This window comes from Triticum urartu, chromosome 7A (genome assembly GCF_056163025.1).
Source record: "Triticum urartu cultivar PI428250 chromosome 7A, HENAU_Tu73, whole genome shotgun sequence".
Classification (NCBI taxonomy): Eukaryota; Viridiplantae; Streptophyta; class Magnoliopsida; order Poales; family Poaceae; genus Triticum; species Triticum urartu.
This window is the reverse complement of record NC_141879.1, coordinates 633,805,871-633,822,446: the sequence shown is the minus strand read 5'-3', so window position 1 is coordinate 633,822,446 and position 16,576 is coordinate 633,805,871. Positions and strand designations below refer to the sequence as shown.

Here is a 16,576-nt window from a genome sequence, read left to right as displayed (position 1 = left end):
GGGCCAGTGCTCCTCTGAGTGTTGGTCCAACTGTCAGCTGCCGGTGGCCACCAGGGGCAACTCTGGGCTGGCCTACCCGTACCTAGGACAATCTGAGTGTGCCCTGAGAAAGAGATATGTGCAGCTCCTATCGGGATTTGTCAGCACATTCGGGCGGTGTTGCTGGTTTAGTTTTGGCCTGTCGAATTGTCTTGTTGTACCGGGATACCGAGTCTGATCGGTGTGTCTTGGGTGGAGGTCTATTCCTTCGTTGACCGTGAGAGCTTGTCATGGGCTAAGTTGGGACTCCCCTGCAGGGATTGAACTTTCGAAAGCCGTGCCCGCGGTTATGGGGAGATGGGAATTTGTTAATGTCCGGTTGTAGATAACTTGAACTAAACTTAATTAAAATGAATCAACCGGGTGTGTTACCGTGATGGCCCCTTTTCGGCGGAGTCCGGGAAGTGGACACGGTGTTGGAGTTATGCTTGCGTAGGTTGTTCTTCTAGATTCTCGCTCGCGCATTGCCTCCTCTTCCCGCTCTCTTTTGCGTATAAGTTAGCCACCATATATGCTAGTCGCTTGCTGCAGCTCCACATATATTTGCCTATCCTTCCTATGAGCTTAAATAGTCTTGATCGCAAGGGTGCGAGATTGCTGAGTCCCTGTGGCTCACAGATACTATAACTCCAGATGCAGGTCCAGGTGTTTCCGCTCCAGGTGACGATTATGAGCTCAAGTGGGAGTTCGACGAGGACTCTCAGCGATACTATGTGTCTTTTCCGGATGATCAGTAGTGGTGCCTAGTTGGGGTTCGATTCAGGGCCTTGTCACATGTTGGGTTCTTTTCCATTTTGGCGCCGTAGTCGGGCCATGAGTGTCTGTTTGATGGATGTTATTTATGTACTTTGATGTGACGTGGCGAGTGTAAGCCAACTATGTATCTCCCCTTTATTATTTATTACATGGGATGTTTGTGATGATTTCCTAACTTGCGACATTGCTTTCAATGCGGTTATGTCTCTAAGTCATGCCTCGACACGTGGGAGCTATAGCCGCATCGAGGGCGTTACATGGCTCGAGGCCATAAAATCCGAGAAAGGATCCATATATGAAAACAAAGTGTAGACTTTGGAAGAACTACTTGATGGTCGTAAGGCTGTTAGGTACATGTGGATTTTAAAAGAAAGACGGACAATGATGGTAAGTATCACCATTAAGAAAGCTCGACTTGTCGTTAACCTGTTTTCCAACAAGTTCAAGGAGTTGATTACGATGAGACTTTCTCACTCGTAGCGATGCTAAGAATCTGTTGGAATTATATTAGCAGGTACTGCATTATTTATGAAATCTTGCAGATAGGATGTCAAAATATTGTTTCCTTGACGATTTTCTTGAGGAAAGGTTGTATGTGATACAACCAGAAGATATGCAAAGCTCCAGCAACCCTTCTAAGGACTGGAGTAAGCATCTTGGAGTTGGAATGTACGCTTTGATGGGATGATCAAAGATTTTGGGTTTATACAAAGTTTATGAGAAACTTGTATTTCCAAAGAAGTGAGTGGGAGCACTATAGAATTTCTAATGAGTATATGTTGTTGATCAGAAATGTGGGAGCACTATAGAAGTGAGTGGTGCAGTGACATTAGTCTGTAATGTGTTCGACAATGGACACTACTTCAACGTTGCCACCTGCATTTCTCTTAGTCTTAGATGAAGCATCTGGTGTTGGCACATATGTGGTGTCTTGGATGAAACTCTGTTGAAAGTTTGAGTCCATCAGCAGAAAATGAATTTGTGTTTTCACAAAGGTTGAATTCTCAACATGGTGATGCTGATGCGCCCGGACACTCGGCCTATAAGTTTCAGTCATTTTCATTAGCACCTATCATTCTGAATATGGCGATGCTAATGCACCCATGTTTACTCAGAAAATGAAAATGCAGGCGACTTGCTGCATTTTGCTGCACACCCGGAGTATATTTGGTTTAGCACATGTTGTAAATCTTCCGAATAACATGTGAACAAAATTCAGGTTTGATCCCATATAACACTACAAGAATACTAGTTTCTGCAGATTACATTGTTCGCATGCTTTGTACATCAGCTGACTTTTGTTTAATAAAATTAAGGGATTTTTTATCTGCTGCAATAGTTGTATAACAACTTTGGGTAAGCAATTGCGGAGCATCTTTTGCTTGCTTCTTGTTTTTCTCTCACATGTTTGAGTTTGGATGGAACACAGAAAGGTCGCAGGGGTTGTAAAAGTCACGTGGATTTCGTCGTCAAATTTTGTGTTCCATTTTCAACAGATTGGCTACAGTCTGGTTGAAATTTTGGACAGTTACTAGAAGCGGCTACGCGACTTGTCGCGCCGTTTTTGAAACAAGTGTTTGTTCAGTATTGGACTGCTTACATTCGAGACTGTAACTTTTATGGGCCGGCTTCTTGTGTCGAGGTCAGCTCCCTTTTTGATGAAATTTTAACCAGGGAAAAGAATATTCGCCTCATAACCTTATCTCTAATCACTTGACAAAGAACTTACCAACTATAGCTAGTTTATACTCCCTCCGTCTCAAAATAAGTGTCTAAATTTTGTACCAACGTTAGTACAAAGTTATAATAAAGTTGAAGCACTTATTTTGAGACGGAGGGAGTATTCAGTAATAGAGCGAGTCACGCTCTATTATTCTTATTCTGGAGCGAGCTAATTTAGAGAATCGACCATAATTTCATCAACGCCATTCTAGTTCTACAGTGCATTCAATAAGATAAAATGCACGATAAGAAAACATTAATTTTGTCCGTTACGCATGTCAGCCAAACATATTGTGCCGCATGGTGCGGTGTGGAAAACCAAACCACACGAAAATTAACATTTCCTTAAGGTGACATGTGCTTGTTGATGATGATCGCATCATTAAAAAAATACCACAAGGATGGCATCAACATAAACAGCACACTAAACTAAATTTTCCAAATAATAATTTTTGGAAAATTTAGTGACTGAGTAATAATGGTGAATATATCATTTTACAAGATGAATTTTCACATTAAAATAATGCTAAAAGGTGATCATCATTAAAAAAATTGCCATGAAATGACATTTAATATTAATGCCACATGAATTTTTAATAGAATTTCCAATTGGTTCAACCGTATTCAAAAAATTGAAACATAATTTTAGCATAATACTAGATTTATTTTCAATGCATAAACATAAAAAAGAACTGAAACAACTTAGAAAGCACTAAAGATGAATAAAATGATCGATACCATAATTAGGTCCATTATAACCCACGGAAAAACATTATAAAATTCTCTCATCATTAAAGTAACTTTCAACACCTAGCTATACAGGTGGGGCACAAGAGACGGTACCAAGAGCTGGAGAAGCACCTGGCCCTGTACCTGTGCTGATTGAGTTCGAGAGCACCGGTATTTATTGCATTAGGACAGGTCTTGCATTGCTAGAGCTTTTAGGAAGACGAGTAGCTCTCGAGTACGTTTCTGTTTCAGCCACTCCAAATGAGCGCAAATTTGGGCTCATATTTCTCATTTGAATAGTGCATAAATAATTTACATTGTCATAATATAGCAGAAAATACACTGAAAAATATTTTCATAACACGGCCCAAAACCTATTGGTGTTATATATTAACTTAACTGGCCCAACAAATAAATTCACCCAAAAGAAAAACCATTTTCTGCGGCCATATAGATATAGAGTCAACCAGGCCGTAGCCTGGAGGCGAAATTGGTCCATTCTATTTTTTTGGATCAAAATTGGTCCATTCTATGACTGAATGCCGGAGAGCATTCCCGTGTGGTTCTCGTCCGTCTGATCGGTCGGTCAGCGCCGTGACTTATAGCGGTAAAAATTGCATATCTTTGATTGGTTAGTGCAAGTATCTTTATTCAAACGGCGAGGCAACGTTTGGCTCAAAACAAATTTTCATATCTTTGATTTAGTGGATTGGTGGTAAAAATATATGAACGAATGTGAAAAGATTATTGTGGATATAATTGTTGTTATTGTACGTACATGTAACCTCAACCATTATTGCTTTAAAAGAGACTCAAACAGTGTTCAAAAGGTTCCAACCAAAATCTTATAGACACCCAAAATCATACGCAAGAAATCAAACCAAAGCTACACCCTCATGGGAAAGCAAGCGACCATAAGACCCAAATTCTAGCAGGCATCCCCCTAGGGTGAGCACGAGGTGGAGCACGTAGCCGCCTGTCTTGTCGCCGGCCATATGCTTTCCATCGAATATGAGCCTCTGCTGGACTGGCGGGATGCCCTCCTTCTCCTCGACGCACTCCTGGATCCTGTCGGCCGTGTCAGTGGGTTCAATGTCGATCTCGATCTCCTTGGCGGTTGGCGTCTTGACCTTGATGGTGGTGCTGCTGTGGAGGCGGAGCACCAGGTGTTGCGTCGACTCCTTGTGCATGTTGTAGTCGCCAGCAAGCGACCGTCCTCCAATTGCTTCACGGCGAAGATGAGCCGCTGCTAGTCCGGCGGGATCCCTTCCTTGTCCCAGACCTTGCCCTTGACGCTGTCCACGGTGTCGGCGTGTCGCCGCCCTCCACCTCCAACATGATGGTTTTACCCGTCAGGGTCTTCACGAAGATCTGCATCGTCTTAGGCGAGTCACGACTTGAGTCGCCGAGGCTTCATTGGCGACAAAAAGAATTGTGTTTCGATCTCTCCGGGGTTGCTTCCAGGGACAGGGACCTCGGACTACGTGGATACACAACAAGGACAAAGGGACAGAATGAGAAAAGCGAGGATTCAGGGGAGGGGGTCTATGGGCCTGGGGTATCATAATCCGACATGGCTACTGTCCAGACGTTCCGCAAACCTCCGCCAGGTTTGCTTTTGGTTTTCATGAATTTGGATGCATGGACGACGCTGGTGGACACAAAACGGACAGTGCAATCCAAACGAGTATAGACGTTTACAGGTGGTTTGATGCATGACATTAGAGATACCATGACAATGCAAGAACATTGCAAAAATAGTTTCACCATTCGACCTGATTTTATTTATTTATGCAGAGTACATCCTAGTAAGGGCATCTCCCGCAAACCAGACACCGCATATGTCCGCGGATAGGGGGGCAGTTCGCGGACATGGATGTGGGAGCCGGCCATCCAATGCTATCTGCATACATTTCAAATTGGTGTTAAACAAATCAGACCAATTACATGCCAACCGGATGATTTTTATTCAAATCGAACGAATTTTTTTACATTTCAAGCATATTTTAACAAAACTATACCGTGTTGCGGTAGAACTAGTCTACGACCGGTCGCGGCGGATCGCCGCTCTCACGACATGTCTTCCCTATATTCGGCAGCCCGCTCATCGGACTGTCGGATGCCCTGGAGGGATATGCTTTTGCAAGAGGGGAAGAATAGCCTCCCTTATCTTATGTGAAGCACGGATAGAGGTGTTTTTCAGAATCCCCAAAAACCTAACAGAACGAAAGATGCGGGGCTTTTAAGATCTAGAGGGGGGGAAATGGAAAAAAATTCAAACTTACTAGTGGCGCACCATTTGCTAGGTGCACCACTAGTAACAAAAAAAATTAATTTTGAATTAATTTTGGACTTTTTTGTAAATATGATACGTAATATGACCGGGAAGTTTGAAATATCTTTCAAAATTTCATCACACTCATGAACATGAACAAAGTCCTAGACATCAACAAGGTTTAATAGGATTGATATGATAGATATATCAACAAGTGCCTGTTAAGTGAGTTGGCGCTGGGGTTGGATAGAACTGCGAAGTTAAGCGTGCTCGGGCTGCAGTAGTGTGAGGATGGGTGGCCTTCCGGGAAGTTTGACCGCGAAGTGCGATTTGACTTGAGATTAAGCATATTGACCTAAGATTAAGCCATATGCGCCATTACTATTTGTTACTAGTGGCAATTAGCCTTTTCCTAGTAGTGTAATGACCGTAATTGAAATTTGAACTACATGTACATGCAACAGCTAACCATAATGGTTTGAAAAGTCATATTTTGTGTACTTGTGTGCAATTTAATTCCATGTGTAGTAAATTGGAAGGAATTTTCAAACATATTGTTCTAACGGCTATGACAAAATTAAGCATGGAGTGCCATGGCATTTAAATTCCAAAAAAATAAAAAAGATCAGAAATACATGAAACCTTGGTTGATGTAATGTCATGTCACCAAGATGATGTGGTAAAAAATTTGGCATGTTTGACGAAAGTTTGGAGACACACCCCTCACAAACCGAAGCAACTCACTAGAAGGCTCGTGGTTCCGAGAGGGAACAATGCATGTTTGATGACGAACGGGAGATAGCTTCGTCTTACGGCCTTCAAAAAAATTTCTACATGTAACGTGCACTAATACAACTGTCATGTGAAAATTTGGAAAATTTCAAGGGTTAGTTGAACTTTTGATGAAATTTAAGTGATTTTCTAGCCATTATTGACCATAATTAGAATTAGAACTACATGTACATGCAACGGCTAACCATAACAGTTTGAAAAATCATATTTGTGTACGAGTTAATTCCATGTGCAACAAATTAAAAGGAATTTTCAAACATATTGGTCTCATGGCATGGACACATGCATGGGGTTCCATGACATTTTAATTCCAAAAAATTAAAAAATGATCAAAAAAACATGAAACCTTGCTTGATGTAATGTCATGCCACCAAGATGATGTGGTAAAAAAATTACTGTTTGACGAAAGTTTGGACACACACCCCTCACAAAGCGGAGAAACTCACTAGAAGGCTCGTGGCTCCGAGAGGAAACAATGCATGTTTGATGACGAACGTGAGATAGCTTGCTCTTACGGCCTTCAAATTATTTTCAACGTGTAACGTGCACTAATACAACTCTCATGTGAAAATTTGGAAAATTTCAAGGGTCATTTGACCTTTTAAGACATTTAAGTGATTTTTTAACCATTTAATGACCGTAATTCAAATTAGAACTACATGTACATGCAACGGCTAACCATAACGGTTCAAAAAATCATATTTGTGTACTTGTGTGTGATTTAATTCCATGTGCAGTAAATTAGAAGAAATTTTCAAATATATTGGTCTCATGGCATGGACACATGCATGGAGTGTCATGGCATTTTGTTTGCACACGAACACACCACGTGTACCCTCGACGCAGGGGTGGTGCACCGCAGCTCACGTCGAAGGAGTCTCACCGGAAGCGTGATTCGCCAGTCGACCGGCGAGAGCTTTTGAGGACCCGAAACCCTACACTCCCGGGAGGGACCCCGTCAGGGAGTGCAGCGGCTATGGGCTGCCCTAGGTCGGTCAAGCCGCCCCTAGAGCCTCGCGGTTTCAGCTCTCCAACATGAAGAATAACGAAGAACGAGCGAGCAAGAACGAGGGAGGGACAAGATGTAGATGAAAAAGATGTAGTGTTTGTGATTGTGTGTTGCTGTTCAATCAGCCGTCATCCCTTAAGTATATAAGAGGCGGCTGGATTTCCCGTGCAAGGAAAAGTCTTCAATTCACGTCCAAAACCCTAGTCCAATTCGGATTTGTTTGGTCCGAACTTTCCAAAATTGTTCGGTAAAATCTGGCTGCACCTTGCAGGCCATGTCTGGGGGAGTAAACGACCTCGGATGCAAAAGAGCCCAAAAGCTATCTTGACCGTTGCAACGAGGCGAGGAACTTTCATGTTGAACGTTTTTTTGATCTGAGGCCATCTTGAGGGGGTTTCGGCTGTTTTACGAAGTCTGCAACAGCGAAATTCAAAACCCGGACAAACATATCCGGAGTGTCCGGCCATCCACAGAGAAAATCAAAACTCGGATGGTTGTCCCCGGAGTGTCCGGCCATCCAGTATAGCAGCGTCTTGTACTGGCTGTAACTTTTGCATATGACCTTGGATTAAGACGATTTTTGTTTCGAAATCGACCATTTCGACGAGACGAAGACAATACGTGTTGATCATTTTTCCATGTGAGGTCGTCTTGGGCGCATAATCAGCCGAATATTGTTCTGAATATAAAATCTCAGTACTTCGAACACAACTTCGGCCTTATAGATGGCTATGATCCAAACATCAAAGTTTTTTCTTCTGACTAAACAGAACTTTCTCACTTTGAGCATTTTTCCATTTGAGGCCATCTTAATTGTGTTTTTGACAATGCCAAAATCTGGTGTCAACACATGCCCCCCCTGTTTTTTGGCAAAACTTGCGTGCTGAAAAATAATTTGTAATGTATTTGTTCTAAGGAAGATGTCAACACTCCATTCGCCATTTATATTTCTCAGGGAGATAATTATGTATCGGCCATATTTATGCTAAGGGTGATAGTTATTTATCGACCGTTGCCTATCTAGGCTTCTTGCCACACACTTGGATGATACTTCTTTAGATATTTTCCATTTAGAGCTCGAGGTAATAATGTCCCTTGTACGGATTCCACCAAATATGAGTTTTCAGGAACTACTCTTGTAATCTTAAAAGGACCTTCCCAACTTGGAGACCACTTCCTGAATTTTCTGTCTTTCGAACCAATTGGTAGAATCATCTTCCACACAAGGTCGCCAACTTGAAAACTCTTCAACTTGACCTTTTTATTGTAAGCTCTAGCCACCCTCAACTTATCTCTCTCTATGGCCTTCAAAGCAGCCAATCGTTTATCGGCGACCTCATCAATATTGTCCATCATCAAGTTATAAAAGTCCACCGCCGATAAATCATTTTGTTAGGCTATTCCCAAAGCATTAAAATTCACTTCCACTGGTAAAACGGCCTCTTGACCGTATACAAGCTCATATGGAGTTAACTTTGTCGCACCATGCCTTGAGATTCTGTGTGCCCACAAAGCTTCGGACAATAGCTCATGCCATCTCCTTGGATTATTCTCAATCTTCTTCTTGATGAGCTTGATTAATACTTTATTACTAGACTCAGCTTGTCCAGTGTATGGGCATAATATGGAGAGGAATTGAGCAACTTTATCTTATATGATTCGGCAAATTCTCTGACTTGATGTGACATAAAGGATGAACCTTGGTCCGTAGTTAATGTTTGACAAATGCCGAATCTCTGAATAATATGCTCAGTTATGAATTGAATTACCTCTGTATGCGTCATATTTTTGAGTGGTATTGCTTCAGACCATTTAGTGAAATAATCAGTTGCCACCAACACGAACCGATGCCCCTTTGAATAAGAAGGATGAATCTCTCCAATAAAGTCCAACCCCCAACCTCTAAAAGGCCACGGCTTGATAATAGGATGTAACATAGCAGCAGGAGCTAACTGAATATCACCAAACTTTTGACAAGCTTCACATCCTTTATAGTACCGGAAGCAATCATTAACCATTGCCGGCCAATAAAACCCAGCACGTCATAGTAACCATTCCATCTTGGGAGCCGACTGATGAGTGCCACAAATACCTTCATGGACCTCTCCCATAGCAACTTTCGCTTGGTTCTCGTCCAAACACTTTAAAAGAACATCATCAATCGATCGGCGATAGAGACCATTGTCGGTGTCAAAACCGGCGGATCTCGGGTAGGGGGTCCCGAACTGTGCGTCTAAGGTCGATGGTAACAGGAGAAAGGGGACACGATGTTTACCCAGGTTCGGGCCCTCTCTATGGAGGTAATACCCTACTTCCTGCTTGATTGATCTTGATGAATATGAGTATTAAAAGAGTTGATCTACCACGAGATTGTAATGGCTAAAACCCTAAAAGTCTAGCATGTATGATTATGGTTATGATTGCCTCTATGGACCAAGCCCTCCGGTTTATATAGACACCGGAGGGGACTAGGGTTGTACAAAGTCGGTTACAGAGAAAGGAATCTTCATATCAAGGCGCCAAGCTTGCCTTCCATGCCAAGGAGAGTCCCATCTGGACACGGGAGAGAGTCTTCGGTATTGTATCTTCACAACCCATTAGTCCGGCCTACATATCATAGTTCGGACATCGAGGACCCCTTAATCCAGGACTCCCTCAGTAGCCCCTGAACCAGGCTTCAATGACGAGGTGTCCCACGCGCAGATTGTCTTCGGCATTGCAAGGCGGGTTCCTTTTCTGAACACTCCAAAATAGTCTTCGAGCGCAACGAACGTGTCTAGCTCTACAACACAAGTACCACACACAACCGCAGAGAGTATAATATTGCACGAGTCCAATCCACTGACAATTTTCGTAGCGTGACGTCACGTCTCTGCCCGGTCATTATTTTGAACCGTTTTCATCTTGGCATTCCATGTTTCGAGACGCAGTTTCATTGACACGTCTTGTCGAAGCAGAGATCGTGTCCCCTTATTGCGGGATTTCAAATCAATATGGGCGTGGGTAATCCAACTGTGTCGTCTGCACAGCCCTTGGGAATAGGAGAGTTTTGAGGCGAGTGGGGAGGCGCTTGATATTCACTGCCTTTATAAGGAGATAAGGATTCCTCTCTTTGACCCACGCTTTCTCTCTCTGCCTTCCCATTCTCGAGCTCCAGCGCCCAAGTCCTCATCCTTTCCTCCTCAAGAAAGCACTCGACCATGTCCGGATCTGGAGCGCAAGGCAAGTGGATGGCCTCCTCCGTCAAGGAGAAGGACAACACCAAGATTCGGGAGGCCGGGTACCTGGCCAAAGAAATTGCCCTCCGGCTTCCGGCCAAGGGGCAGATCGTCCCTACCCCGAAGCCCAATGAGAGGGTGGTGTTCATCCCCCACTTCATCCGCGGGCTAGGATTTCCTCTCCACCCTTTCGTCCGTGGACTCATGTTCTATTACGGGCTAGATTTCCATGTTCTAGCCCCAAACTCCTTCCTCAACATCTCGGCATTTATTGTCGTGTGCGAGGCCTTCCTCCGCATTCCACCTCACTTTGGACTGTGGCTTAAGATCTTCAACGTGAAGTTGAAGGTGGTGGATGGCCAACACGCAGAGTGCGGAGGTGCCATGGTGAGCAAGATGCCCAACGTCACATGGCCCAAAGGTACCTTTGTGGAGACCGTCAAAGAGTGGCAGAAACTGTGGTTCTATATTACAGAGCCCCGCGACGCAACCTGGGCCGCGACTCCCGAATTCAAGTCCGGAGCCCCAATGCGGCTCACCTCCTGGCTAGGGAAGGGCCTGAATTGGTTTTCATCCACTACAAAAAAATACACTTCCGTGATGATACGTGTTTGTCACAGTAGGTCATGTTTTCTGTCATGCATGTACATCCATGACAAATTTATGATAGAATCAAGATAGTCATACCTGTGCTGTCGTAGAAGTGTTCCATGACATTTCCAAAATTATCATCACGGAAGTGTCCACTTCCATGACGATAAATCGCGCGTCACAGAAGTGCTTTCGTCAAGGGTGACCGACACGTGGCATCCACCGTAACGGAACGCCGTTAAGCTATCTGGTCGGGTTTTGGATCTAATAACCTGTTAACAGCCCCGACCAATGGGAATTTTCCACGTGTAAAATCATCATTGGCTGGAGGAAACACGTGTCGGCTCATCATTGGGACAGATGTCATCCACTCATTGGACGGAAGGCGCCTATGATACGTCGACATGTGGCACGGCCCAACAGAGGCCCATTCCTGTGAAAAGGCCGGCCCGTTTAACTTGGTCGAAAGGTGGCAGGCCGGCCCATGGAAAGCCTGTTAACGGCCTGTTCGCATATAGCCCATTTACAGCCCGCTAACCCAAGGCCCGTTACACCGTATCCGAATTAGGCCCAGTAGCGTCATCTGGGCCATCCAATATGATTCCAGCCCGTTTCCACTTCTGGCCCATGTATGGCCCATGACGTCTTTTGTCCCATATGAGGCCCTATGTAACTCTTGGCCTATTAACGGCCCGTGGTGAAACTGGCCCGTAATGAACAGTGTATCACTTTACACCCATTAACGGCCCATGGTGAAACTGGCCCGTAATGAACAATGTATCACTTTACACCCATTAACGGCCCGTGGTGAAACTGGCCCGTAATGAACAGTGTATCACTTTATACCCATTAACGGCCTGTTATTCTGTTGGGCCGTTTCTAGCCCGTGTTATCTTTCGGCCTTCTTAGAGCCCATTTATTCTTGGGTTCATTTCCAGCATTCGTTTACTTATGGCCCGTTACTGTCATTTTCTGCTTGCGGGCCAAATTCAGCCCGTGGTTACAGTCGGCCCGTTTATGGTCCGTTAATACATTGGGCCGTTTTCATAGCGTCATCAAATACAACCTATTAATGATGGCCCGTTATGGTCGGCCCATGAACGGACGATTCCAACTGTAGCCCGTTTACGGCCATAATGCGGCCTGTTATTGGCCCATGTTTGGCCAATCGATCATACGACCCGCATAAGGCCCATTGATGATACGGCCCGTAGAAGGCCCATTGTTTCTACAGCCCGTAGAAGGCCCATTGTTTCTACAGCCCGTAGAGGGCCTACTGTTTCTACGGCCTGTAGAAGGCCCACTGTTTCTACGGCCCGTAGGAGGCCCAGTGTCACTATAGTAAATATTAGCCCATGGTTATTGTGGCCTAGTTTTAAAAAATAGATTATTGCAGCCACTAGCAAACCACGGAAAAAGAACTGCACTGACTACAAGCAAACAAATAAACAAGACAACAAGGAAATAAATAAGCAAGCAACTTATGCTAGGCTATCACGGCTATTACACATATTACATCCACTTGGCATCAAAGTTCGCCACCAGTGCAAATATAGGGAACAAAGCAGCATATAAACGCCACAGCAAAACAAGTCCAGAACTGAAACCACTTCAGAAGAGTTCAAGAAACAATATCCTGGGTACCCATAATGCTGGCAAGATGCTTAGCAAGCTTATTAACTTTCTCTTGTTTGGCGCTTAAATCCTCCTGCGCTTGCTGTTGCACAAGAAAGTACGCATCTGAATTCTGCAGGGACTTCCTCAGTCCTTTGGCTTCTTGCCGCAGCACAGCTGACTGATGCCTTTTAGCTTGTAGCTGAGACTGAAGAAGCCGAAGTGATTCAGGCAGCGAGTTTGAAGAGCTTGTGCCAGCGGTACTGGCCAGTAACTCGAACACTACATCAACGCAGGACTGTGGGGTTTTCTCACTGTCTACAAGATCGTTTTTATCACCTTTCTTGGAGACCAACAGGGTTGTCTCACTATCTTGAACCTTATCTGCATTACTTTCTCTACCATTGCATAGTGGGGTGCTCTTCTCCAATATTCTGTTTGCATACTACAAGAGAAACAAGCAGACACATCACAGGTTTAGCTTGTAGTATACGGAACTCATTTTGGTAAACCGGTTCAGTAGTAAGGTGGACAGGATAACAGCATGAAACAAACATACATCTATGTACTATGGTCACTGTATTGTCCATATCATTCTAGTTTATGTTCCCTAATCAAGATAGAGACACAGTTCAACTCATATATTTTTAAGACACAGCAGCATAGACAGAATATAAGTGTGAGAAACTACACAGCATTGGCAGCACTTGTAATGTGCATCACATGAGAACATAACTGTTTATACAACTTAAACTGAAATCAACATAGAGCAAGAAGTTAGAACAGTAATCTAGTTAAAGAAATAGGTTTAAAACATACCTGTTGCGCCATTGGAGTTTCAGTTGGATCCTTCAAATTCGAAAGTAGTTGGTATGAGTAAATACAGTGATGCAACAACAAAGGAGTATGGACCATAGCTACGGAATCTGACCTGAGAACAGTTGCTCTTCTGCTTTAAACGTGGAGTTTGGGTTAGCTGTGGTGGTCTTCGTGCTTTGGGCACTGCAGCAGCTTTACAAACTACTCGTGTGGGGGTACTCTGTGGTGGACATGGTGCTTTGTCAACTATAAGTGGGTTACTATCCGCTGGGGTTGCGGTTAGATGGGTTGTAGCTGGTTCTCTGCCCAACGGTGTAAGTGTGCAATCTGGAAGAGTCTCGATTATGTGTGGTGGGGCTAGTTTGTGGGCCAGTACAACCATGGTTCAATTTGCATCGACGGGTAGCACCATCTTTTGTGAAGAACGAGTTTTTGCTCCCTTAGATACTGCCATCACCCCCTCCAATTCAAATGGCTGATAAACAAGAAAATAAATTGAACGTACAGACATTGTATGATAGACAGATGTGGTAATTCACATATATGTTGTCTAACCAAACAGGACATCATGACACAATTTCACATATATGATGCCTAACTAAACAGGATAGCATGACACAGTTTCAGATATATGATGGATAACTTAACATGATATAATGGCATAATTCAACATATGATGAGTACCTAAACAGGATGACATGACAAAACTATATGATGTCTTTCTAAAATAGGTTGGGATGAAATAATTCACATACATGTTGTCTAAGTATACAGGATGGCATGATATAATTGACATAATTGATTCATATACTAAGCAGCTGGCACTCGCATGTATGATCTCTAAACTAAGCAGATAGAATTCAATATTGTGCATATGATGTCTAAACTAAGCAATGCAAGACACCATATGCATCATATGAGAAATATAAACATTGCAACTTAGAGCAGACACCTCAGGTGGGATATAGGACTGGTCATCTGTCTCTGAATCCTCCTCTGAGGAGCTCCCTGTAACCATCGAGATATATGCTTCAACAGGTACCATTGCCTGCTCTGAAGACCTTGTTTTCACTCCAGATTTTTCCATAACCGGCTCAAATGGCTGATACACATGAAGAGTAGTTCAATATACACAGATTGTCGACAAATGGAATACGTAATGAAAAAAAAGATGGCATGAGATAATTCATATGTATGATGCCTGGCTCCATGGCGGTGCATAATTCACATATATGATAACTGGCTGAAAAACATGGCATTGCATAATTCACATATCTGATATAGAAAGCAAACAGGAGGCATTCACACAAAGCATGTCTAATCTAAGCAGATGGCATGGCAATGCAAGACACCATATGCATGATATGAGCAATATAACCCAGCCAAGTTAGAGCATACACCTCGGGGGGGGGGGGGAATACGACTGGTCATCTCTCTCTAAATCCTCCTCTAAGGAGCTATCTATAACCAACAAGAAATCTGCATCGACAGGTAGCACTGACTGCTCAGAAGACCTTGTTTTCACTCCAGATTTTGCCATGACCGACTCAAATGGCTGATGCACAGGAAGAGTAGATGAATGTATAAACATTGTTGACAAATGGAATACATTACGGCAAAAAATATGGCACGATACAATTCACATATACGATGACTGGCTAAAGAGGATAGCATTGCATGATTCACGTATATGATGCCTGGCTAAAGAAGATGGCATTGCATAATTCCCATATACTCCCTCCATTCCTAAATATTTGTCTTTTTAGAGATTTCAAATGGACTACCACATACGGATGTATAAAGACATATTTTAGAGTGTAGATTCACTCATTTTGTTCCGTATGTAGTCACTTGTTGAAATCTCTAAAAAGACAAATATTTAGGAATGGTGGGAGTATGATATAGAAACCAAACAGGTGGCATTCACACAAAGCAAATCTAAACTAAGCTGATGACATATAAGATGTATAATGTAAGCAATGCAAGGCGCCATATGCATGATATGACCAACATCAGCATGCCAGGTTAGAGCAAACACCTCAGGTGGTAAACAAGCATGGTCGGCTCCTTCTGAATCTCCATCTGAACAGTTATCTTCCTCTGGAATACAATCTGGAAATGCAGGAGGGGGGGCACTTCGCCCATGGAGCGGCGTCTGCATGACATTATATTCGCACGCAACGGTCTTCTCTCTTTTTCTCTACATGTTCAGTACGATTGTGTACAATATCTGACATGCATAATAAAAAAAGTTAGATTTTGTAAGGCCTAACGGGTGCATGCAAAAATCAAGACTGATGGTAGCAAACGAGTGGATGGATCCAAAACTAATGATAGCAGGTAGATTATAGCTTCAGTTTAAAAAGATAGACAATGGATCATCTATTGTTTGTTGCCCACCCAACATGAACCACATAGAAGACCCCGGATGAACCAGATAGTAGACAGGTACTATTCGTTGCTGGCTCGATATGAGACCCATGGGCAATTCAAAACTCAAGATTGAACGATAAAGTAGTAGGTAATAATAACCGATGTATAACGTAAGCAAACACGAAAGACTGCGACCTCTCTTCCGGAACTGTGTAGTCCTCAGGTTCATCTGCTCAGTCGATGATGGTAATGCAGTTGGCGTGGCTGCCGGCAACGGGGAAGATGATCTGAGGCGGCGAAAGGAAGTCTGCAGGGGGATCTCTGCTGCAGTGAATGCTTCTGTGATGGTGCACCTCAGGTGGGGTGGATGACGGCACGGCAGGAGCAGGACATAACACACAGAGTTTTCTTTGACGCCTATCTAAAAATGAAGTCAATCTGTAAGGGCTCCTTAGAATTGGAGGATTCTATAAACGCAGGGACAGGAAAAACACAGGAATAGGATATGAATGCACGTGCAAAACAGAGCATTTGGAAACATAGGATTTCAGTCAACCTGGGTGTTTGGCTCACATGAATTGGAAGAACAGAGGAATGGAGAAACAAAGTGATGCGACGAGTGTACAACCTCTTTGGCAT

General features: G+C 43.4%; 1 pseudogene; it reads right to left on the bottom strand.

The window, feature by feature from the left end:
- Positions 1–16,576, bottom strand: part of LOC125519196 (polyubiquitin-like) — a 268,977-nt pseudogene that overhangs the window by 41,977 nt on the left and 210,424 nt on the right.